Source organism: Ixodes scapularis, unplaced genomic scaffold, assembly GCF_016920785.2.
Source record: "Ixodes scapularis isolate PalLabHiFi unplaced genomic scaffold, ASM1692078v2 PGA_scaffold1__304_contigs__length_218370807, whole genome shotgun sequence".
NCBI lineage: Eukaryota > Metazoa > Arthropoda > Arachnida > Ixodida > Ixodidae > Ixodes > Ixodes scapularis.
Window position 1 is genome coordinate 215,169,353 of NW_024609846.1, and position 23,105 is coordinate 215,192,457.

The 23,105-nt window shown below is 53.1% G+C and overlaps 2 pseudogenes; one reads left to right on the forward strand and one right to left on the reverse strand.

The window, feature by feature from the left end:
• Nucleotides 1-218: 218 nt before the first annotated feature.
• On the reverse strand, nucleotides 219-893 carry LOC115315224 (annotated as a pseudogene).
• Nucleotides 894-3,498: 2,605 nt separating this feature from the next.
• On the forward strand, nucleotides 3,499-5,943 carry LOC115328067 (annotated as a pseudogene).
• Nucleotides 5,944-23,105: the final 17,162 nt, after the last annotated feature.

A 23,105-nucleotide genomic window follows, 5' to 3' on the forward strand; every position in this document is an offset into this window, starting at 1 on the left:
GCACGCTCTACCTGTTCATCTGTTGAGAGCTTTGTTTTCTGTACGGCCAGAAAGTCAACCTCCTTATCTTCAAGTAAACGTTTCAGTTGATATTGTTTTTTTCTAGAATTAAAGCCTCTAACATTTAGTGTTGCAAAACGAGGGCCATCAACTAGAAGGGAAGGAGGAGAGAAAGGGGGAGGGGGAGATGGAGAAGGAGGGGAGGGAGAGAAGAGGGGCTATGAATTTGGGTTTAAACACTAGCAGCTTGGGTTCAAGGTAGGTTTCCGTTTACTCGCGGTGGTGGTGTCAGGTGGTGCATCTTGTTTTCGTTCGGTGTCGTTATGTCCTTGGAACTTTTTTTTGGTCACGTCCATTGAGTCCGGTAGGTCGTCATTGCCTTCTGACGTCGTCGGCTTCTCAGCAAGATCTGCAGGCTGCTGAGTTAACTTCTGTTGTAGCGGGGTATTTTTGTCCTTGCTTTCCTATAAGTCTTTTCCTTCATTGTCTGTCTCCGAGCTGGTTTGTGGTGTTTCCGAGACTTCCTTGACAGCTGGATCTTCGTTCTTATCGGAAATAGGAGGTCCGGCCTCTGCAGACCCGGCTTGAGTTGGGAGAACCTCACCAGTGGCGTCTACGACCTCGGAGATATCCATGAACTCTTGGTTGGCATCTGGTTCTGTGCCAGAGCCCCGTAGCACGGCTGCATAGCTGGAGTAGCACTCCTCACTTCCGTGTCCGAATCTGTTGCAACGCGCACACTTTGGGGTGTGACACTGCCTGCGTATGTGACCAACTTTCTTGCATCTCAGACACAAGGGTGGTCGCCCGGACATGACAAGAAGGGACTGTATGCCGGCAACTCTGAGCAGGTGGGGAATATCTTCCGATGTCGTCATGTCATGAAGAGTCAGACAGACCTCTCTGTTCAGCGTTTCCATGTTTTCCATCCCTGGCACGGGCCACTTTTCTCTGGAGACGCTACGCACGGTTCCAAATGGCGACAATGCTTCAGCAATCTTCTTATCTTCTAAGTACGACGGAAGCCAGAGGAGCTTGAGCTTAACGTCTTTTGAGTTCGGGTCGATGACCATGCACTTTTTTCCCTTCACCGTCAGTTCTTTTGCTGCTTTGAGCTTCTCCGCGGCTTCAGAACTCACTAGCGTAACCATCCAAACGTGGCTCATTTGGAACTGTCCAAGGGACAACACTTCTCGGAGTTCAATGGCGTCTTTGAGTCTGTCGCGAAAATCAATTGCACGGTAGGGCCTGCCCGACATGTCGGCATGAAGAAAAACAGAATTGATGCACAAGCTTCCGGGAGGAAACCGTGGAAGTAGGATTCGATACTCATCTTGGCTAGTCGCCTGAGCTTGGCTTTTTCCTGGGGCCGCGGGTGCGGCTGCAGCGTTGACCGGTTGCATCGTTTGAAAGTCGTTGTTTGCATATGAACCAGAAGGAGAAGGGTGTCTTCGGCCTGGGGCCGATTGTTGATTTGCAGCGGAGAACATGAAAACGCGTCCGTTCGAAACGGCGTCTTCTTCTTTCTCCTATGCCATGCCATCGCTTTGGAAAACTCGACTTGACCATTCGTTTTATACAAGATGCTTCGGCTGCAAATGTAGTTAAGCCTTCAGCATGTTATGCAAAGCACTCGTACATCACTCGCCGTACTCGAGTTCTACTCACCTGCCATGTAGAGTACTTTCGCGTCGTAGAACGATCCTTTTGTTCGCGCGTCTCCGGCCCAGTAGACCTGGTGCACCTTGTCGTCTTCAACTACACCACTAAAGTCCCTTACATCGTCGGAACTCACAACAGGCTGGGTCTTGTCGAGTAGAAATTCTACTAAAACATAAGACATTGTAGAGCCCGGGAAGGATCGACAGGTTGGAGCAAGCGGGCAAGCAAAAACGAGTCGAGAGCGATCGTTCATGAAAGCTCGGCGAAGCCTCCATCCGAATGCAGCTCCGGAGTTCCCGGTTGGGCCGATAGGGGCGCCGCGTCGCTGGCGCCCCTATCGTCCCTATCGCCTCTTGTACGTCCATCCAAAGAGCAGATTCGTAGGTCTACCCAGCCGACTCCGACCAAACTGTTATGCTCATATTCGCCGCTATGATTTTCAGCGCAGGCGACGTGTATATGATCTTCGCTACCGAAAGCGAAGCACTCTGGGCTCTTCCGACCAATCAGTAAGAGCGAAGGGAAACGACCGTTTTTGTCTTTTTTGTTTTGTTTGCGCTCGCTCGTCACTCCAAGCTTTCAAACCGTTCCGCGCGTGCTAAAACCGAAAGTGCGGATTATACGGCAGTATGCAGTACGGTGCGACGCTGCTGCGCGCTTATAATAATTAGAGATGTACGTCTCTAATTTGACAGAGATTCTGCCGAGTGTTTTGCGTGCCTCATGACGGCGTATTACGGAGTCTACAGCGCGGCGAAGTAACCTCGGAGTGCTCATTGTTCCGCTTTCCAACAGACGACAGGTGAACTTCTATATCAATTTTTTTTTTGTCAGCGTTCGAAATTCGACTTTTCCATCAGAGCATCGAAATGGATCGCGTATGCAAATCGCCAGGACTTTGGAAGCCTGCCCGGGCTGCCCGGCTTGCCGACGAGCAAGCTGCGCCAGCGTCGTTTGTGCAGCGAGAACTTCGGTGCTACCGTGTTTGCAAGTTGTGGGAAGATTCGTTTGTGGAAAAACGCGTGCCCCACCGTTCTTGTTACGAATCCGTTGCTGCAAGGACTTGCTCCTCTGGGTGAGTTGCTGTCAGAGCAATCTTCAGTTAATTTGACAGCTTCGTGTTTATATGTTAGGATAGAGTACCGATAAAGCACCTACAGTCAGAGATGTAGACACTCCAAAACAGTAGTTTCTTTCTTAATTGCATTGCCTATTGGCGAGTTTGTTTATGGTTTATTTATCGTTTATTCTTATGCAGGTCACCTGCAAGCCTTTTCCTTTATTTCGGTGTTGATTTGTTTGTTTGGGTATTCAGAAGTTAGTTTGTGGGAGTTGTTTATAGAGCATTTAGATAATTCGATGATAAGTGCTTTTCTCTTAGTTTGTACATTAAAGTAATTAATTTCGTTTTACATGTTTGACAACTTTACTGTGTTTACTGCCTCCTACAGTTCTTGGTTCCCCTTTGAGGGCGGTGGACTGCCAACGGAGTTTGTAGATGCGTGTTTGAAGTACCGCAACTCATTTGAATGGGGTTCAATAAAAAAATACATTTCAATGAACGTGCTGTTTCTGTTTGATTGCACTGGTAATATCACGTGAAGCGCAGTTGTTGTGAAGTATATCGCGCGCGGCTCGTCTGCTAGACCGGTGCCGTGCTGGCCGCTCACAGCGGCCGGCGCGGCACCAATCTAGCAAACAAACCAGAAAAAAAAAAGAAGAACCCGGGGGGGGGGGGGGGGTGAAAGGAGGAGGAGGACGGAGGGCGCACGCCAACGGCAGTGGTGGCGCCATCTGGCAGCCTTTCGAGACCAATTTTAATCTCCGACCATACGTATGTTCGCCTTTCTGCCACTAGCGCCTCGTGGCGCTAGTTTTTCCTTACTATGGTGGAGGCTACAGCTGCACTCGGCTGAAGCCTCTATGGGCGAAGCGAAGTGGCGTGTTCGGCGTTTCGGCGGGCTTCTGATCAAGGTTGTCGTTCGGCTGCGTGTCATATCTCTAACATCAGCGGTCTTATTGGCTCACGTCCCGAAATCGTTTTCTTGTGCATAGATTATTTTTCGTACTCATAGATTTGACGAAATAGTGGTATCCGAACGAACTATACGTCCTTTGACCGTACGTCTGTCTGCACGTCAAAGCTTTTTGACGTACAGTCCTCAGAGACAATCGATGTACAATCAGAATCGCCACTAAGACATCTTGATGGCATTTCGCGGCGGCCGACTGCCACCTGGAAACCATCAGAAAGCCGACAAGTAGAGTCTGACTGGAGTTTGACTGTCGGTCAGAGTAACTTGTTGGCCAATCAGACATGCTTGACGTACAGTCAGGCACAGTCAGCGGTCCACTAGAAAACACCGACTGCCAAACAGGGTTACATTGATGGATTTTTCCTTCGTGACAGTTCTATCGATCGTAGTACGGTTTGAAACGCACGACGTGGACGACGTCCGGCCGTGGAGGGCGGTGCAATGAAGTCCGTGTTCCGTCGGGCATCAATCACTTCGTAGTTCAGATTACCTAGTCGACGAAGCACTTGTAGGGTCCAAAGTAGCGCTTGAGGAGTTTTTCGCTTAGACCGCGTCGTCTGTTGACATTTTATTGAACACTGTACACCTCGACTAGATGTCAAAAGCCGCTAAGTTTCTCAACAGTCTCTGACAAGGTGAGAAAGGGAAGCAGCTTTAGTTGTCCCGCCTCCAGCGCGAGCCTACTACCCTTGACAAGTCTTTAGCGTTCGTGCACCTCGAGCGCGCGCGTACAGCTAGAGCACGGCGGAAGGCATGGGACGGGTGCTGGAGGCCAGGCGTTCGAAAGGCAGGTCATGCCGTTCTGTCTTTGTAAGTGACTATAGTGACTTACAAATAGCAAACTACTAAAGAAAAGCAAAATAGCTATTTGAAAATGGAGAAACTGCCTTGACTCGCTTCGTTCTGAGTGGTGCTATGCAGAGAAGCGATAATATTTCCTCTAGGAGCCGTTTTCGTGGATGTTGTTTTAGCGACTGCGCCGAATCATTATTAGTTGTGCTTGTGCTTTTTAGTAAGAGATATCGTCCACGAACATCGAAACACTGTTTTCCTTTTGACAGACTCCCGAAGAAAAGATCAAATACTTGGAACCTTGATAAGTACTCAGTTGTTCACCGGCCAAATGATTACTTTCACTATACAGGCTATATTACCACGCACGTTGGCGAGCAAGCGCGTGCGTGGCCGGGCTTCTGCGCTCGCACGAGACGGTCGCATGATGACTAGCTCCGACGGAGCGGCGACATCGGCCCTTGCCGGCCGTGGTTCTTTTTCTGCAGTTGGCGGATCTTCCTCGAAGAGTACAAGATTGTTTTACCACCCGTACCTACCGGTTCAACGGTTTTAAACTCAGTCATGCTTCACTACCACCTCAAGGGGCGTCCATATCGGATCGAAGATCTTCGTTAGGAACTCAAGCGTATCGCTGTTTGATCTGATGTCACCTCGCTGGGCGCATATCAGATGAACCATGTATGGCTGGGCACGCCTCGGACGCCCGAAGCCAAGGAGCGACTGGTTAGCGCGAAGGAGCTCAACATCAAGAACCTACGGTGCGTCGTCGTTGACCCCTGCTCCACCGAAGTTCGCCTTCGCGTACACTAGGTCTCCTTCCACGTCCACGACGACGCGGTGAGCAAACTGTTTGAGCCTTATGGCAAAGTCCTTGAAGTCTCGCGCGAGAAGTGGCGTGTCGAGGGTTTTGAGGCCACCGAGTTGACGACGCGCATTGTGCGCATGACCCTCAAGAGCGGCGTCACGCCCGACGGCATGCCTCACCAACTGAGGCTCCAGGGAGGGAACGTCCTCATCGTCATTTCGGGGCGAGCACCGGTCTGCTTGCGTTGCTAGCGCGCCGGGCACACGAGGCGCGACTGTCGAGTGCCGAAGTGCTAGGTGTGCTTCCGTTTTGGTCACGACAGGGAAGACTGCGTGAGGACATACGCCCGCGTCACTGGTGGAGACGCGAAAGACGACCTTCCAGCGCTAACCATGGAGGTAAACGAGGCCGAGCTGGTTCTTGAGGGTCTGGAGCAAGACGCCAAACCGACCACGCAACCACAGGGAAACCCCACCGGAGGAGGTGGTCCCGCGCAAGTCTCCGTGGCAGACCGACGAGGACGAGTTGGCCCCGGGTGTTCCAGAACAAGGTTCCGATACCCTTTCCCTTGTGGTGACGCCGACCGCGGTCGGCGCTGTATCGTCCGCTGATTATCCCCCGGTGTCTGAAAAGGGCGCCCCGTAAGGCTTTGTCGTCATAGACGAGGCGACCGTCTCCCCCAAGCGCGACCTCGAGGACACGCCCCCGTCACCCAGCATGGCCCTCGACGCCAACCTTTGGCTGGAGATGGAGAAGAACAAGCGGGGACGTTTCAGGGCTGTCCCATACAGCCTCCCGGACGATCGGCTGCGCGTCGACAGTTTATAAGGCGGCTACGCCCGGTTCAAGAACTTCCACACGATCGTCAAGGCAAGTGCGATGTCGCAACCCTTTACCTGTACGCTCGATACAGCCATCAAGGTAGCGACGCTAAACGTTCGAGGTTTTAACGCGCATAAGAAACGGTACCAAGTACAACGTTTACTAATGGAAGAGAGGCCCGATTTCTTAGCGTTTCAAGAAACCAAGATGGCTGAGGAGGAGCAACTAGCCAGTGCACTGAAGCCTTTTCTGCTTTCGTATGAGGTTTGTGTTACGTACGCTGTCGGTGTTTCAAGGGTTGTTTTTTGTTTTTGAAAAAGTCTTTTCCTTTGACGGAGTTGGACGTCACCACCGACACGGAAGGACGTTTTATTGTGTGTGATTTTTCTTCTTCAGCAGTTCACTGGCGGCATATTTGCATATATGCCCCCAGTGTACGGTGAAAGACCGGGTTTCCTTTTTTTCTGGCCTACACCGTTCTGTAGACTGCGAGAGGACGGTTGTTCTGTTCGGTGATTTCAATTGCGTTGTCAGAGCAGCAGACAGAACGCCGTCTTGACAGCGCGATCATAGAAGTGAGGCAGTTCTGGCGTTGCTCGAAGATTATGATCTGATAAATGCTGGTACCGTTAAAAACGACACGTGCGAGATGCGTTTCACCCACTTTCAAGCTTCATCTCATGCTCGGTTGGACAGAGTGGGCTTCAGGGCCTAAGTTTAGAAAGTACCGCGTCACCCCCGTGTTTTTTTCAGATGATTGTCTAATTTCAACAACAATCGGTGAAAGAGCGCAATCGAAGGCCAAGTTTAACTGGAGCCTTTGGAAGTTGAATATAAAGCTCCAGAAGGATGAGGCTTTTCTTGAAGCAGCAGTTAAAGCTTTCAGAAACGTTTTTGAAGAAAGGAAGAGCGACACATTTGGAGGGCGTGGGAACTCGACAAGCAGGAAATTAAGATGATCGCTATCGAGAGATCTGCCGTTTTGGCGTTTGGGGCACGCAGCAGTGAGCGTGAAATGAGCGGGAATTTGCTAACGTATTTGAGGGCGGAGTGTGAAAGGCCGGGCGTAGGTCTTAAAGACATCGAAAGTGTTAGAGCACAAATAGACGAGTTGCATCGCGAGCGGTACCGATTTGCATAGTTCGTGCTCGGTCAGAAAAATACGCAATGGGAGAGCAACCCACAAAACGAGCCTTAGCGGAGGAAAAACGCTACGCACTTGCAATGAAATCGGCGAGATTGAGTACCAGTGTGTAAGTAGCACGAGCCCAAACCATATTCGGAAGGCTTTTGTGTACCATTATAGGAATCTTTTTGAGAGCCAAGCCAACGGGAGGAGAGATCCTATGGTTTGCGGGCCTTCTTAAGGCCCTACCTCAATTAGACGCAGAGGACCAGGAAAGGCTGGAACAGCCTATTACGCTGCAGGAGGTGGAGAGAACGATCGACGACTTGCCGAGCGCAAAAACGCCGGGGCCAGACGGGCTGGGGGGAGTGTTTTGCAAAAAGTTTAAGAACGTGGTGGCTATTGTTTTGCTATGTGTAATCTCCGAAGCACACGAGCGTAAGGGGTTGCCAGCGTCGTTTGCCCGAACGTATACTGTTTTAATCCCCAAAAGCGACGATGTTGACAAGCTTAGAAAAGTCACAGGTTATCGACCGATAGCGCTGTGAAACGTCGATTATAAAGTTTTCGCAAAAATTTTGGCGCGCCGTTTTCAAAGCATTACCTGCCAGACCATAGGCGAGAACCAGACTTGTGGGATCCAAAGGCGGTCTATAGCAACAAATGTTCACGTTGCGCGTAGTTTTTTGGAAGCATGCGACAACGGCATAGATCAAGTCGCTATGCTCCAAATAGACCTTGACAAGGCGTTTGCCCGCGTTAAACACAACGTTCTTTATGATGTGTTGGAGCGCGCCAATGTTGGCACAGTCATTTTGGAAGGGGCCGAAATGGGGGGGGGGGGGGGGGGGCATATAGGGGTTGTACGACAAAGCTTATAGTAAAGAAGGAGTTGACCGAAGAAATTAATGTCCGGTCATCAGTCAGGCAACGGTGCCCCCTGTCACCTTTGTTTTTTAATTTGTATTTGGAACTGTTCTGCTTGAGTCTTTTAGGCAACGAGGATTGTCGTAGTTACCGGTTGGGGGACGTTGAGATTAAGATAATGAACTATGCCGATGATATAGCCGTATTTTGTAACAAAAAGAGAAGCGCTAGTCCTGCCGTGGCGTTGGTAAACAGGTTTTGTGATGCCACAGGGGCAGCGGTAAACTGGGAAAAGTGCCATGGATTTTGGCATGGGGCGTGGGCCACAACGCCTTCAGTTTTTGAAGGTGTCAGCTGGGACCGGGCACCGTGCACATACCTCGGCGTGCCTTTGAACTGCTATCGTGAAAACAAATCCTATTGGTCGAGTGTCACCACCGACCTCGGCAGGCGCGCCTCTCACTGGAAGAGACGGGACCTGTCCATTTTTGCGCGCGCGACTGTTTGCAATGTTTCCTTATTGCCAAGTTATGGTATGTGTTGCAAGTAATTCATGGTTCCCGCATGAACGTGCAAATGTTTCACCGCGGTTTTGCGGCATACATCTGGAACTCGTCCTGGGAGCCCATGAGGCGCGACAATCTGTTTCCTCATGTCAGTAATGGCGGATTCGGATTATCGCATTTGTTTGTACGACAGTTGGTGTCACGTTTCTTTTTTTTCCGCGATCAAGACCACCCTTTCATACGCGCGTTCATTCAAACAAAACTGTCACCTCATTTGCTGACCTTTGTTGTATCATCTTACAGCGGTGAGTCATCAAGACTGTATGGCTTTCACAAAGAGGTTGTCGACGCTTTCCACTTTTTGTCTTCCCGATTTTCTTTGGAGTACCTGTCTGTGGTAACCAAGAAGACGCTAAAACGTGACTTGGTCTTAAGTTTGTTTCCTGCCCCGCTGTACAGAAGTGTCATTTGCAGCGATGGTCGTGATGTATTAAAACGTGTTAAGGCCCGTTCACACTCTTGCAACCGAGTACGACCGAGAGAGACCAGACCGGTTTTTAAGCCTCTTGCGATCTCTTAGGACCAGCTCCGCTGCCGCGCATCCGGTTCTAAGAAGTGGCAAAAGGCTTGAAAACCGGTCTGGTTTCCCTCGGTCTTAATCAGTCGCAAGAGCGTGAACGGCGCTTTAAGCGCATGTGTGTACCACCCGCTGTCAAAACTTTCTTTTTCAAATTGCATAGCAATACTCTCCCAGTTAAAGCTTGGCTGAGAGAAATAGGCTTGGATGTGCCATGGCCGGTGGATTTTATGTTGTGTAAAGAACCCGAGACCGTTGGGCACGTTTTTATTTACTGTTGGGACGCAGTTTTTTTTTTGGGACGTCCTCCAGCGTACGTTAAAGAATGAGTTTTGTATCAGCCCGTCGGGCATACGTTTTTTAAGCTTAAGTAACGACGATTGTGTACCTTTTGATATGTTCTTTCTTTTAGACTGTGCAGTATATGGCGGTCGTGCATGGCAGTGCGTCACGCCGACCCCAAAACCAAAGAAGTTCGGTTTTATTTATTTGACCTGGTTAAACAAATAGAAAGTGTTTTTTCCACCCGTGAGCCCAAGCCCGAATGGCGAGGCCTTTGCAAAAAGCCATTGGAAATGAAAGCTTTTTAACATGCCCTGCAAGAGCTTTGCAGAGCATTTTTATCATTATTTGACATGTCTTCTCTGCTTTTCTGCAAGAAAAAAAAAAAAAAAAGAGCGCGTGCGTGGCCGAGTGGTTACCGCGCTTGACTGTCGCGCGGAAGGTGTAGGTTCGATTCCAGTCAGCGGACTGTCATTTTTTTTATTCTTTCAACTTGGCCTTCTCGTAAGTTCGAGAACATTCTCGCCTGATTGTGTTCCGATTGTTCTATGCACCTAAAGTTCTACGCCGAATGATCCAGAAGCCAACGAGGGTACACAAGGAACTCCGCAAGGCGAGCGGAGTCAGTCTCGCCGGAGCGCTCGATCCTGCGGTTTCGCCGACGTCGACGCCCGCGACGCTTTGCTATTTTCTTCTGTTTCCTTTTAAATGCGGAGCATCTCTTGCCCGGGTCTATGTCCCGCGGCGTCGTAGTCCGTACTCACACTACGCATGCGCAGCTCTCCTCCTTCCCTCTCTCCAACAGCTGCGTGTTACTCTCTCCGCTCTCTCTCTCTACCAGCTGCGTGCACTTCGCGTGCGTTCGCTTCTACTCACACCGCGCGCGCATGAGCAACTCTCCTCCTCTAGTGTCCTCTCCTTCAAGTGTGAATATAAGCAGCGGTAGCGCACTGCGCGCGTTCAGTTCACCGCTGTCGACTCCACTTCACTCCGTTCTTCCGATGAAGTGTGATGGAAGCAACAGTCCCGTCAGTTGGTGGGTTGGCGCAAGCAAGCGTCAGCACCTCTCACAAACTAACAGCAACGCTGCGTCCACTGAAGACAAAGCTGCGCAGCGAAGGGCACGCGATGCTGAGCGCAAACGCTTGAAGCGAGCGGCAGACCCTGAACTACGGCAACGAGAAGCGGCGTCCATTCGTCAACGTCGAGCGGCAGATGCTGAACTACGACAACGTGAAGCAGCGGCGGTTCAAGAACGTCGAGCAGCAGAACCTGAGGTTCGGGACAGTGAAGTTCAACGTAAACTTACGAAGCGAGTGGCGGAACCCGACCTTCGAGAACGGGCAGCCGCGTTGGTTCGTGAACGTCGAGCAGCAGAACCTGAGGTTCGGGACCGCGAAGCTCAACGTAAACGTACGAAGCGAGCGGCGGAACCCGAGCTTCGAGAGCCGGAAGCCGCGTTGGTTCGTGAACGTCGAGCAGCAGAACCTGAGGTTCGGGACCGTGAAGCTCAACGTAAACGTACGAAGCGAGCGGCGGAACCCGACCTTCGAGAACGGGAAGCCGCGTTGGTTCGTGAACGTCGAGCAGCAGAACCTGAGGTTCCGGACCGTGAAGTTCAACGTAAACGTACAAAGCGAGCGGCGGAACCCAACCTTCGAGAGCGGGAAGCCGCGTTGGTTCGTGAACGTCGAGCAAGAGAACCTGAGGTTCGGAACCGTGAAGCTCAACGTAAACGTACGAAGCGAGTGGCGGAACCCGACCTTCGAGAACGGGAAGCCGCGTTGGTTCGTGAACGTCGAGCAGCAGAACCTGAGGTTCGGGACCGTGAAGCTCAACGTAAACGTACGAAGCGAGCGGCGGAACCCGACCTTCGAGAACGGGAAGCCGCGTTGGTTCGTGAACGTCGAGCAGCAGAACCTGAGGTTCGGGACCGTGAAGCTCAACGTAAACGTACGAAGCGAGCGGCGGAACCCGACCTTCGAGAGCGGGAAGCCGCGTTGGTTCGTGAACGTCGAGCAGCAGAACCTGAGGTTCGGGACCGTGAAGCTCAACGTAAACGTACGAAGCGAGCGGCGGAACCCGACCTTCGAGAACGGGAAGCCGCGTTGGTTCGTGAACGTCGAGCAGCAGAACCTGAGGTTCGGGACCGTAAAGCTCAACGTAAACGTACGAAGCGAGTGGCGGAACCCGACCTTCGAGAACGGGAAGCCGCGTTGGTTCGTGAACGTCGAGCAGCAGAACCTGAGGTTCGGGACCGTGAAGCTCAACGTAAACGTACGAAGCGAGTGGCGGAACCCGACCTTCGAGAACGGGAAGCCGCGTTGGTTCGTGAACGTCGAGCAGCAGAACCTGAGGTTCGGGACCGTGAAGCTCAACGTAAACGTACGAAGCGAGCGGCGGAACCCGACCTTCGAGAACGGGAAGCCGCGTTGGTTCGTGAACGTCGAGCAGCAGCACCTGAGGTTCGGAACCGTGAAGCTCAACGTAAACGTACGAAGCGAGTGGCGGAACCCGACCTTCGAGAACGGGAAGCCGCGTTGGTTCGTGAACGTCGAGCAGCAGAACCTGATGTTCGGGACCGTGAAGCTCAACGTAAACGTACGAAGCGAGCGGCGGAACCCGACCTTCGAGAACGGGAAGCCGCGTTGGTTCGTGAACGTCGAGCAGCAGAACCTGAGGTTCGGGACCGTGAAGCTCAACGTAAACGTACGAAGCGAGCGGCGGAACCCGACCTTCGAGAACGGGAAGCCGCGTTGGTTCGTGAACGTCGAGGAGCAGAACCTGAGGTTCGGGACCGCGAAGCTCAACGTAAACGTACGAAGCGAGCGGCGGAACCCGACCTTCGAGAGCCAGAAGCCGCGTTGGTTCGTGAGCGTCGAGCAGCAGAACCTGAGGTTCGGGACCGTGAAGCTCAACGTAAACGTACGAAGCGAGTGGCGGAACCCGACCTTCGAGAACGGGAAGCCGCGTTGGTTCGTGAACGTCGAGCAGCAGAACCTGAGGTTCGGGACCGTGAAGCTCAACGTAAACGTACGAAGCGAGTGGCGGAACCCGACCTTCGAGAACGGGAAGCCGCGTTGGTTCGTGAACGTCGAGCAGCAGAACCTGAGGTTCGGGACCGTGAAGCTCAACGTAAATGTACGAAGCGAGTGGCGGAACCCGACCTTCGAGAACGGGAAGCCGCGTTGGTTCGTGAACGTCGAGCAGCAGAACCTGAGGTTCGGGACCGTGAAGCTCAACGTAAACGTACGAAGCGAGCGGCGGAACCCGACCTTCGAGAACGGGAAGCCGCGTTGGTTCGTGAACGTCGAGCAGCAGAACCTGAGGTTCGGGACCGTGAAGCTCAACGTAAACGTACGAAGCGAGCGGCGGAACCCGACCTTCGAGAACGGGAAGCCGCGTTGGTTCGTGAACGTCGAGGAGCAGAACCTGAGGTTCGGGACCGCGAAGCTCAACGTAAACGTACGAAGCGAGCGGCGGAACCCGACCTTCGAGAGCCAGAAGCCGCGTTGGTTCGTGAACATCGAGCAGCAGAACCTGAGGTTCGGGACCATGAAGCTCAACGTAAACGTACGAAGCGAGCGGCGGAACCCGACCTTCGAGAACGGGAAGCCGCGTTGGTTCGTGAACGTCGAGCAGCAGAACCTGAGGTTCCGGACCGTGAAGTTCAACGTAAACGTACAAAGCGAGCGGCGGAACCCGACCTTCGAGAGCGGGAAGCCGTGTTGCTTCGTGAACGTCGAGCAGCAGAACCTGAGGTTCGGAACCGTGAAGCTCAACGTAAACGTACGAAGCGAGTGGCGGAACCCGACCTTCGAGAACGGGAAGCCGCGTTGGTTCGTGAACGTCGAGCAGCAGAACCTGAGGTTCGGGACCGTGAAGCTCAACGTAAACGTACGAAGCGAGCGGCGGAACCCGACCTTCGAGAACGGGAAGCCGCGTTGGTTCGTGAACGTCGAGCAGCAGAACCTGAGGTTCGGGACCGTGAAGCTCAACGTAAACGTACGAAGCGAGCGGCGGAACCCGACCTTCGAGAGCGGGAAGCCGCGTTGGTTCGTGAACGTCGAGCAGCAGAACCTGAGGTTCGGGACCGTGAAGCTCAACGTAAACGTACGAAGCGAGCGGCGGAACCCGACCTTCGAGAACGGGAAGCCGCGTTGGTTCGTGAACGTCGAGCAGCAGAACCTGAGGTTCCGGACCGTGAAGTTCAACGTAAACGTACAAAGCGAGCGGCGGAACCCGACCTTCGAGAGCGGGAAGCCGCGTTGGTTCGTGAACGTCGAGCAGCAGAACCTGATGTTCGGGACCGTGAAGCTCAACGTAAACGTACGAAGCGAGCGGCGGAACCCGACCTTCGAGAACGGGAAGCCGCGTTGGTTCGTGAACGTCGAGCAGCAGAACCTGAGGTTCCGGACCGTGAAGTTCAACGTAAACGTACAAAGCGAGCGGCGGAACCCGACCTTCGAGAACGGGAAGCCTCGTTGGTTCGTGAACGTCGAGCAGCAGAACCTGATGTTCGGGACCGTGAAGCTCAACGTAAACGTACGAAGCGAGCGGCGGAACCCGACCTTCGAGAACGGGAAGCCGCGTTGGTTCGTGAACGTCGAGCAGCAGAACCTGAGGTTCCGGACCGTGAAGTTCAACGTAAACGTACAAAGCGAGCGGCGGAACCCGACCTTCGAGAACGGGAAGCCGCGTTGGTTCGTGAACGTCGAGCAGCAGAACCTGAGGTTCGGGACCGTGAAGTTCAACGTAAACGTACAAAGCGAGCGGCGGAACCCGACCTTCGAGAACGGGAAGCCGCGTTGGTTCGTGAACGTCGAGCAGCAGAACCTGAGGTTCGGGACCGTGAAGTTCAACGTAAACGTACAAAGCGAGCGGCGGAACCCGACCTTCGAGAACAGGAAGCCGCGTTGGTTCGTGAACGTCGAGCAGCAGAACCTGAGGTTCCGGACCGTGAAGTTCAACGTAAACGTACAAAGCGAGCGGCGGAACCCGACCTTCGAGAACGGGAAGCCGCGTTGGTTCGTGAACGTCGAGCAGCAGAACCTGAGGTTCGGGACCGTGAAGCTCAACGTAAACGTACAAAGCGAGCGGCGGAACCCGACCTTCGAGAACGGGAAGCCGCGTTGGTTCGTGAACGTCGAGCAGCAGAACCTGATGTTCGGGACCGTGAAGCTCAACGTAAACGTACGAAGCGAGCGGCGGAACCCGACCTTCGAGAACGGGAAGCCGCGTTGGTTCGTGAACGTCGAGCAGCAGAACCTGAGGTTCCGGACCGTGAAGTTCAACGTAAACGTACAAAGCGAGCGGCGGAACCCGACCTTCGAGAACGGGAAGCCGCGTTGGTACGTGAACGTCGAGCAGCAGAACCTGAGGTTCGGGACCGTGAAGTTCAACGTAAACGTACAAAGCGAGCGGCGGAACCCGACCTTCGAGAACGGGATGCCGCGTTGGTTCGTGAACGTCGAGCAGCAGAACCTGAGGTTCGGGACCGTGAAGTTCAACGTAAACGTACAAAGCGAGCGGCGGAACCCGACCTTCGAGAACGGGAAGCCGCGTTGGTTCGTGAACGTCGAGCAGCAGAACCTGAGGTTCCGGACCGTGAAGTTCAACGTAAACGTACAAAGCGAGCGGCGGAACCCGACCTTCGAGAACGGGAAGCCGCGTTGGTTCGTGAACGTCGAGCAGCAGAACCTGAGGTTCGGGACCGTGAAGTTCAACGTAAACGTACAAAGCGAGCGGCGGAACCCGACCTTCGAGAACGGGAAGCCGCGTTGGTTCGTGAACGTCGAGCAGCAGAACCTGAGGTTCGGGACCGTGAAGTTCAACGTAAACGTACAAAGCGAGCGGCGGAACCCGACCTTCGAGAACGGGAAGCCGCGTTGGTTCGTGAACGTCGAGCAGCAGAACCTGAGGTTCGGGACCGTGAAGTTCAACGTAAACGTACAAAGCGAGCGGCGGAACCCGACCTTCGAGAACGGGAAGCCGCGTTGGTTCGTGAACGTCGAGCAGCAGAACCTGATGTTCGGGACCGTGAAGCTCAACGTAAGCGTACGAAGCGAGCGGCGGAACCCGACCTTCGAGAACGGGAAGCCGCGTTGGTTCGTGAACGTCGAGCAGCAGAACCTGAGGTTCGGGACCGTGAAGCTCAACGTAAACGTACGAAGCGAGCGGCGGAACCCGACCTTCGAGAACGGGAAGCCGCGTTGGTTCGTGAACGTCGAGCAGCAGAACCTGAGGTTCGGGACCGTGAAGCTCAACGTAAACGTACGAAGCGAGCGGCGGAACCCGACCTTCGAGAGCGGGAAGCCGCGTTGGTTCGTGAACGTCGAGCAGCAGAACCTGAGGTTCGGGACCGTGAAGCTCAACGTAAACGTACGAAGCGAGCGGCGGAACCCGACCTTCGAGAACGGGAAGCCGCGTTGGTTCGTGAACGTCGAGCAGCAGAACCTGAGGTTCCGGACCGTGAAGTTCAACGTAAACGTACAAAGCGAGCGGCGGAACCCGACCTTCGAGAGCGGGAAGCCGCGTTGGTTCGTGAACGTCGAGCAGCAGAACCTGATGTTCGGGACCGTGAAGCTCAACGTAAACGTACGAAGCGAGCGGCGGAACCCGACCTTCGAGAACGGGAAGCCGCGTTGGTTCGTGAACGTCGAGCAGCAGAACCTGAGGTTCCGGACCGTGAAGTTCAACGTAAACGTACAAAGCGAGCGGCGGAACCCGACCTTCGAGAACGGGAAGCCTCGTTGGTTCGTGAACGTCGAGCAGCAGAACCTGATGTTCGGGACCGTGAAGCTCAACGTAAACGTACGAAGCGAGCGGCGGAACCCGACCTTCGAGAACGGGAAGCCGCGTTGGTTCGTGAACGTCGAGCAGCAGAACCTGAGGTTCCGGACCGTGAAGTTCAACGTAAACGTACAAAGCGAGCGGCGGAACCCGACCTTCGAGAACGGGAAGCCGCGTTGGTTCGTGAACGTCGAGCAGCAGAACCTGAGGTTCGGGACCGTGAAGTTCAACGTAAACGTACAAAGCGAGCGGCGGAACCCGACCTTCGAGAACGGGAAGCCGCGTTGGTTCGTGAACGTCGAGCAGCAGAACCTGAGGTTCGGGACCGTGAAGTTCAACGTAAACGTACAAAGCGAGCGGCGGAACCCGACCTTCGAGAACAGGAAGCCGCGTTGGTTCGTGAACGTCGAGCAGCAGAACCTGAGGTTCCGGACCGTGAAGTTCAACGTAAACGTACAAAGCGAGCGGCGGAACCCGACCTTCGAGAACGGGAAGCCGCGTTGGTTCGTTAACGTCGAGCAGCAGAACCTGAGGTTCGGGACCGTGAAGCTCAACGTAAACGTACAAAGCGAGCGGCGGAACCCGACCTTCGAGAACGGGAAGCCGCGTTGGTTCGTGAACGTCGAGCAGCAGAACCTGATGTTCGGGACCGTGAAGCTCAACGTAAACGTACGAAGCGAGCGGCGGAACCCGACCTTCGAGAACGGGAAGCCGCGTTGGTTCGTGAACGTCGAGCAGCAGAACCTGAGGTTCCGGACCGTGAAGTTCAACGTAAACGTACAAAGCGAGCGGCGGAACCCGACCTTCGAGAACGGGAAGCCGCGTTGGTTCGTGAACGTCGAGCAGCAGAACCTGAGGTTCGGGACCGTGAAGCTCAACGTAAACGTACAAAGCGAGCGGCGGAACCCGACCTTCGAGAACGGGAAGCCGCGTTGGTTCGTGAACGTCGAGCAGCAGAACCTGATGTTCTGGACCGTGAAGCTCAACGTAAACGTACGAAGCGATCGGCGGAACCCGACCTTCGAGAACGGGAAGCCGCGTTGGTTCGTGAACGTCGAGCAGCAGAACCTGAGGTTCCGGACCGTGAAGTTCAACGTAAACGTACAAAGCGAGCGGCGGAACCCGACCTTCGAGAACGGGAAGCCGCGTTGGTTCGTGAACGTCGAGCAGCAGAACCTGAGGTTCGGGACCGTGAAGTTCAACGTAAACGTACAAAGCGAGCGGCGGAACCCGACCTTCGAGAACGGGAAGCCGCGTTGGTTCGTGAACGTCGAGCAGCAGAACCTGAGGTTCGGGACCGTGAAGTTCAACGTAAACGTACAAAGCGAGCGGCGGAACCCGACCTTCGAGAACGGGAAGCCGCGTTGGTTCGTGAACGTCGAGCAGCAGAACCTGAGGTTCCGGACCGTGAAGTTCAACGTAAACGTACAAAGCGAGCGGCGGAACCCGACCTTCGAGAACGGGAAGCCGCGTTGGTTCGTGAACGTCGAGCAGCAGAACCTGAGGTTCGGGACCGTGAAGTTCAACGTAAACGTACAAAGCGAGCGGCGGAACCCGACCTTCGAGAACGGGAAGCCGCGTTGGTTCGTGAACGTCGAGCAGCAGAACCTGAGGTTCGGGACCGTGAAGTTCAACGTAAACGTACAAAGCGAGCGGCGGAACCCGACCTTCGAGAAGGGGAAGCCGCGTTGGTTCGTGAACGTCGAGCAGCAGAACCTGAGGTTCGGGACCGTGAAGTTCAACGTAAACGTACAAAGCGAGCGGCGGAACCCGACCTTCGAGAACGGGAAGCCGCGTTGGTTCGTGAACGTCGAGCAGCAGAACCTGATGTTCGGGACCGTGAAGCTCAACGTAAACGTACGAAGCGAGCGGCGGAACCCGACCTTCGAGAACGGGAAGCCGCGTTGGTTCGTGAACGTCGAGCAGCAGAACCTGAGGTTCCGGACCGTGAAGTTCAACGTAAACGTACAAAGCGAGCGGCGGAACCCGACCTTCGAGAACGGGAAGCCGCGTTGGTTCGTGAACGTCGAGCAGCAGAACCTGAGGTTCGGGACCGTGAAGCTCAACGTAAACGTACGAAGCGAGCGGCGGAACCCGACCTTCGAGAGCGGGAAGCCGCGTTGGTTCGTGAACGTCGAGCAGCAGAACCTGATGTTCGGGACCGTGAAGCTCAACGTAAACGTACGAAGCGAGCGGCGGAACCCGACCTTCGAGAGCGGGAAGCCGCGTTGGTTCGTGAACGTCGAGCACCAGAACCTGATGTTCGGGACCGTGAAGCTCAACGTAAACGTACGAAGCGAGCGGCGGAACCCGACCTTCGAGAACGGGAAGCCGCGTTGGTTCGTGAACGTCGAGCAGCAGAACCTGAGGTTCCGGACCGTGAAGTTCAACGTAAACGTACAAAGCGAGCGGCGGAACCCGACCTTCGAGAACGGGAAGCCGCGTTGGTTCGTGAACGTCGAGCAGCAGAACCTGATGTTCGGGACCGTGAAGCTCAACGTAAACGTACGAAGCGAGCGGCGGAACCCGACCTTCGAGAACGGGAAGCCGCGTTGGTTCGTGAACGTCGAGCAGCAGAACCTGAGGTTCCGGACCGTGAAGTTCAACGTAAACGTACAAAGCGAGCGGCGGAACCCGACCTTCGAGAACGGGAAGCCGCGTTGGTTCGTGAACGTCGAGCAGCAGAACCTGAGGTTCGGGACCGTGAAGCTCAACGTAAACGTACGAAGCGAGCGGCGGAACCCGACCTTCGAGAGCGGGAAGCCGCGTTGGTTCGTGAACGTCGAGCAGCAGAACCTGAGGTTCCGGACCGTGAAGTTCAACGTAAACGTACAAAGCGAGCGGCGGAACCCGACCTTCGAGAGCGGGAAGCCGCGTTGGTTCGTGAACGTCGAGCAGCAGAACCTGATGTTCGGGACCGTGAAGCTCAACGTAAACGTACGAAGCGAGCGGCGGAACCCGACCTTCGAGAACGGGAAGCCGCGTTGGTTCGTGAACGTCGAGCAGCAGAACCTGAGGTTCCGGACCGTGAAGTTCAACGTAAACGTACAAAGCGAGCGGCGGAACCCGACCTTCGAGAACGGAAAGCCGCGTTGGTTCGTGGACGTCGAGCAGCAGAACCTGAGCTTCGGGACCGTGAAGTTCTACAACGTTACTAACACCGTTAATAACACCGTTAATAACGATCCGCGATGCTCCGCATCACCCCATGGTTCCCCTCGGGAAGATGGCCAAATGTTTTTGTCTTGGGCACAGGTTCGCCCAATTAAACGTTTAATTTCTTCAGTTATCGTCGCCTCATCAATTGTCATTCGTGACAATATAAGGCTCTGGAGCAGTCAATGGGACTGTGACTCAGGTGTTCAGTGCTTCTTCATGGTGTTTGTGTTCTTTTCTAACGTGTAGTTGTGGGATGTATGTAGTAGTGTCTTTAAATACCAAAAACAAAATAGTGTTTTGAAGTTTGTAAAATATCTCTTACTAAACTTTAAAAAAAATATCGCGTTTTTTTACGTTACTTTGCTGCAGCCAATTAGGTGGAGAGTGGAAAGCCCTAGTAAGCTTCCAAAACTTTGTTGAATGAATAGCTAAGCGGTAAAGATTTTTTTTTATTCTTCTGTAACTTTTCAGTTGAAAAGCTGTAGGATTTCAACTGAAAAAATTTTAAAAAAGCATTTTGGAGGCAACAGCAAGTTTGTTGACTTTCTTTTTGCAAAGAGGGCCAATATTCAAAAGAAAGTTAACAGAAAAGCTAGAGAAAGTCAGGTGAAAAGCTTTTCAAATTTTATATCATCTGATGACTTTTTTCAACAGCCTTTCAACAGAAAATCCTCACCGTTTTTTGTAAGGGACTGATGTTTTCGTTAATTATATTATGCGTTTAGTGAATCGCAGATTGCTTGAAGAAAATAATAGTGGCCAGTGTTCGTTTCACTTTGGTCTCATAATGATTCCGTGTTTAAAGAAAAAAAAAACAGCAAAAAAAAAAACAAGGTTTAACGAGTAGAAATATTGCGGTGATGACAAATAAATATGCTAATAAGAGGATATTTTTATGTTTTGCTTGTTGGTGCACGCTTCACCCACCTAGCTAAAGTCGCTTTTTAATGCCTGGACGTGTATTATTTGAACTTTTTCGTCTCTAAATATTCAGGAATCCCAGAAATTCAGGCATCTAACAGTAGTGCGCTGTTGCAAAACACAATTTTTTTAACGCATTATGAAACACAGTAAAAAAGAAACCGCAATATATACTTTAATGGCCTAATACTGGAGACGAGATTGAAAGTCATTTGCCGTATTTTAGCATAGTCCCCCCGCGTTCAATACATATGTACTATCGGAAACAATATGAGCGTGAACGCGCCTCCGCTTGTCGCCGCAACCTGAGGCGCCGCCCTGCGGCGCCGTTGTGAAGTTTTGCGCATGCGTGTAAAATTCCTGTCGCCGGTCTCGCTTTGTGTGTTAACCCCCGTCTGTCGTCTGCCATGCGCGCGCTGGCGACCGCTCGTGCTGTCGCCTTGTATGCGACTCGTGTTTTGCGCTGGCGTCCGCTCGTGCTGTCGTCTGCCGCACAACATTGCGCGTTCCGGCGGACAGTCGCGCTTCCTACACGAATTGTGTTTGGCCTGGACAGCTTTAATGGTGTTGATTTGCACGAAAGTCTTCAGTGAAACAGAATGCTTTTATCCTTTGAACACGGGGCCTTAACACGTGAAAACATCTGTTATGCCGTCGGCTATGGGCTGACAGGCTTATTGGTAGAGTGCTCATACCGTGTCCTTTCTGAACACAACCAGAACTGGTTTTCAAAAAAGAAAAGAAAAAAGAAGAGAGCTATTGAAGATTCATTGTCCTTTCTGGACAGAACCAACGCTGGCTTTGACAAAGATGTCGGTAGGAGGTTGTATTTTTACTTCTCTTGGCAATCAAATTAAACAAAACCCCCAAAAAATGAACAGAGCATTAGTATTATGTCATTTCGCCTCGAGCATCGACGACGGCTCTCATCCTGGAAGGAAGAGAGCTGAACAAAGCGGAAACAAAATCCCGCTCGTTCCGCAGCTTCTCCCATTCTTGCAGGACGATGCCCCACAATTCGTCAGCTGTGGCCCTGTGAAGAGGACGCCGCGCCATGGCTGCCTTCACGCGCCCCCAGACATTCTCTATAATGTTGAGGTCTGCCCCCTTAAGGCAGATCTTCCCTTCAATAATTGGGGGGGGGGGGGGGGGGGGGGGTTAACTATGTTGACCCGTTCGTCGTCAGGAACTCTAGCGATTTTTCACTCAACTGAATCTTTTCCGGGCTCACCGTAGTTGAACGCTAAGTTTTGCAGATATTTTGTCCTGAATCTACTTGCATGTTATCGCTGTATCTCGACCCGATGAAAAAAACCAGCTACATATCACGTATCAAATGTGGGCATTGCGTTATCGCACAGAAAACTCCTGAATCATGTCAAGTCGTTGCAAGTCTGAGGTGCGACGGAAATACATGAGTCGCATAGCAGAGGACAGCGCGAGCGGCCGCCAGCGCGCTCATAGCAGAGGACAGTCGGGGGTTAACAGCCAAAGCGAGTACAGCGACCGGAATTTCACACGCATGCGCAAAACTTCACAACGGCGCCGCAGGGCGGCGCCTCAGGTAGCGGCGACACGCGGAAGCGGGTTCACGCTCATATTGTTGCCGATAGTAAGGCCACGCTTCACCGACTCGTGGCTGCCGCGGAAGAAAACACCTTGCTGAGGACATCGAAGCCAGGGACGGACTGACGCTTTCAGCTCATCCCCTGCACGTAACTTTATTTTGCCTAGAAATGCATTGAGTGGTCCAAACAAATATATATCGCTAGGTGAAGTAGCCTACAGGGCATGCAGCTAAAACAAAACAAGCCCTTCTGCGTGTTCACTACGATTAGCTGCCTGACGTCGGCATCTAGTGGGAGCTAGTTGTAGGCATCTTTCAGGTTGATAGTACACTCTAAGAAAAAAATGGAGGAAAAAGGTAGCAACGGCGCGTCTTCCTCCCTTCTACTGACGCGCCCCCAAGCGGACACGAGAAAAGTGGAGGAACGAAAGGTTTTTCCCCTTCTCCAGGCAGACGGGAGAAAGCTTTCGCCCTCCCGACTCATCTTCTTTCGGTTTCGTTTTTCGAGCAGGTCGCGTACGTTGTTTAATAAGTAGCTGTTCAGTTGAGTGAGCTTCAGCGGCAGCGAAGGCCGCCTGTAATTCCGTCTTCTAGTCTAAACGTGCAGAAAATTTCGGTTGCATTGACGATTTTTATCACTAATTTTATCAAACGAGCAAACGAAGCCGCTAGGAACAGCGAAGTTCCGGAGCAGTGCCAGCAGCGCCACGTACACTGGGGGATGGCCGTCTCCGGATTGCGCGGATTGCGGGACTCGCGCAGCACGGAACTACAGTCACTACAGTAGCGAAACCACACGGAACTGTGTCGACGTTTTCGACGTTATGGAAACCGCAGGAACTGCGTCCAAGACTGGCAGGTTTTGCTGCCGGCTGCCTGGGTGCCTTCCGTCCTGAGTTCGGTTCTGTTTTCCGACGCCGAGTGCAACCGGCGTTCAACGTGGTTCTGTATTTGTGCGTGTCAGCAACATAGCTGCAACATCGTGATGGCAGTGTTGTGGGTTGTGAACAGAAGACTGGAATTATCGCCGATGTGACCGTGTGTTCGCGTATCAGTGGTGTAACAAGAAGATGAGATCGTAAACTGTCGAGCATTGATGCCGTTGGTCGGGCGTGATTGGAGGGGGCGGGGTGTCGCAGGTTGACATTCCGCTTTACATTAAAAAGTTTAATACCACTTGAGGGACTA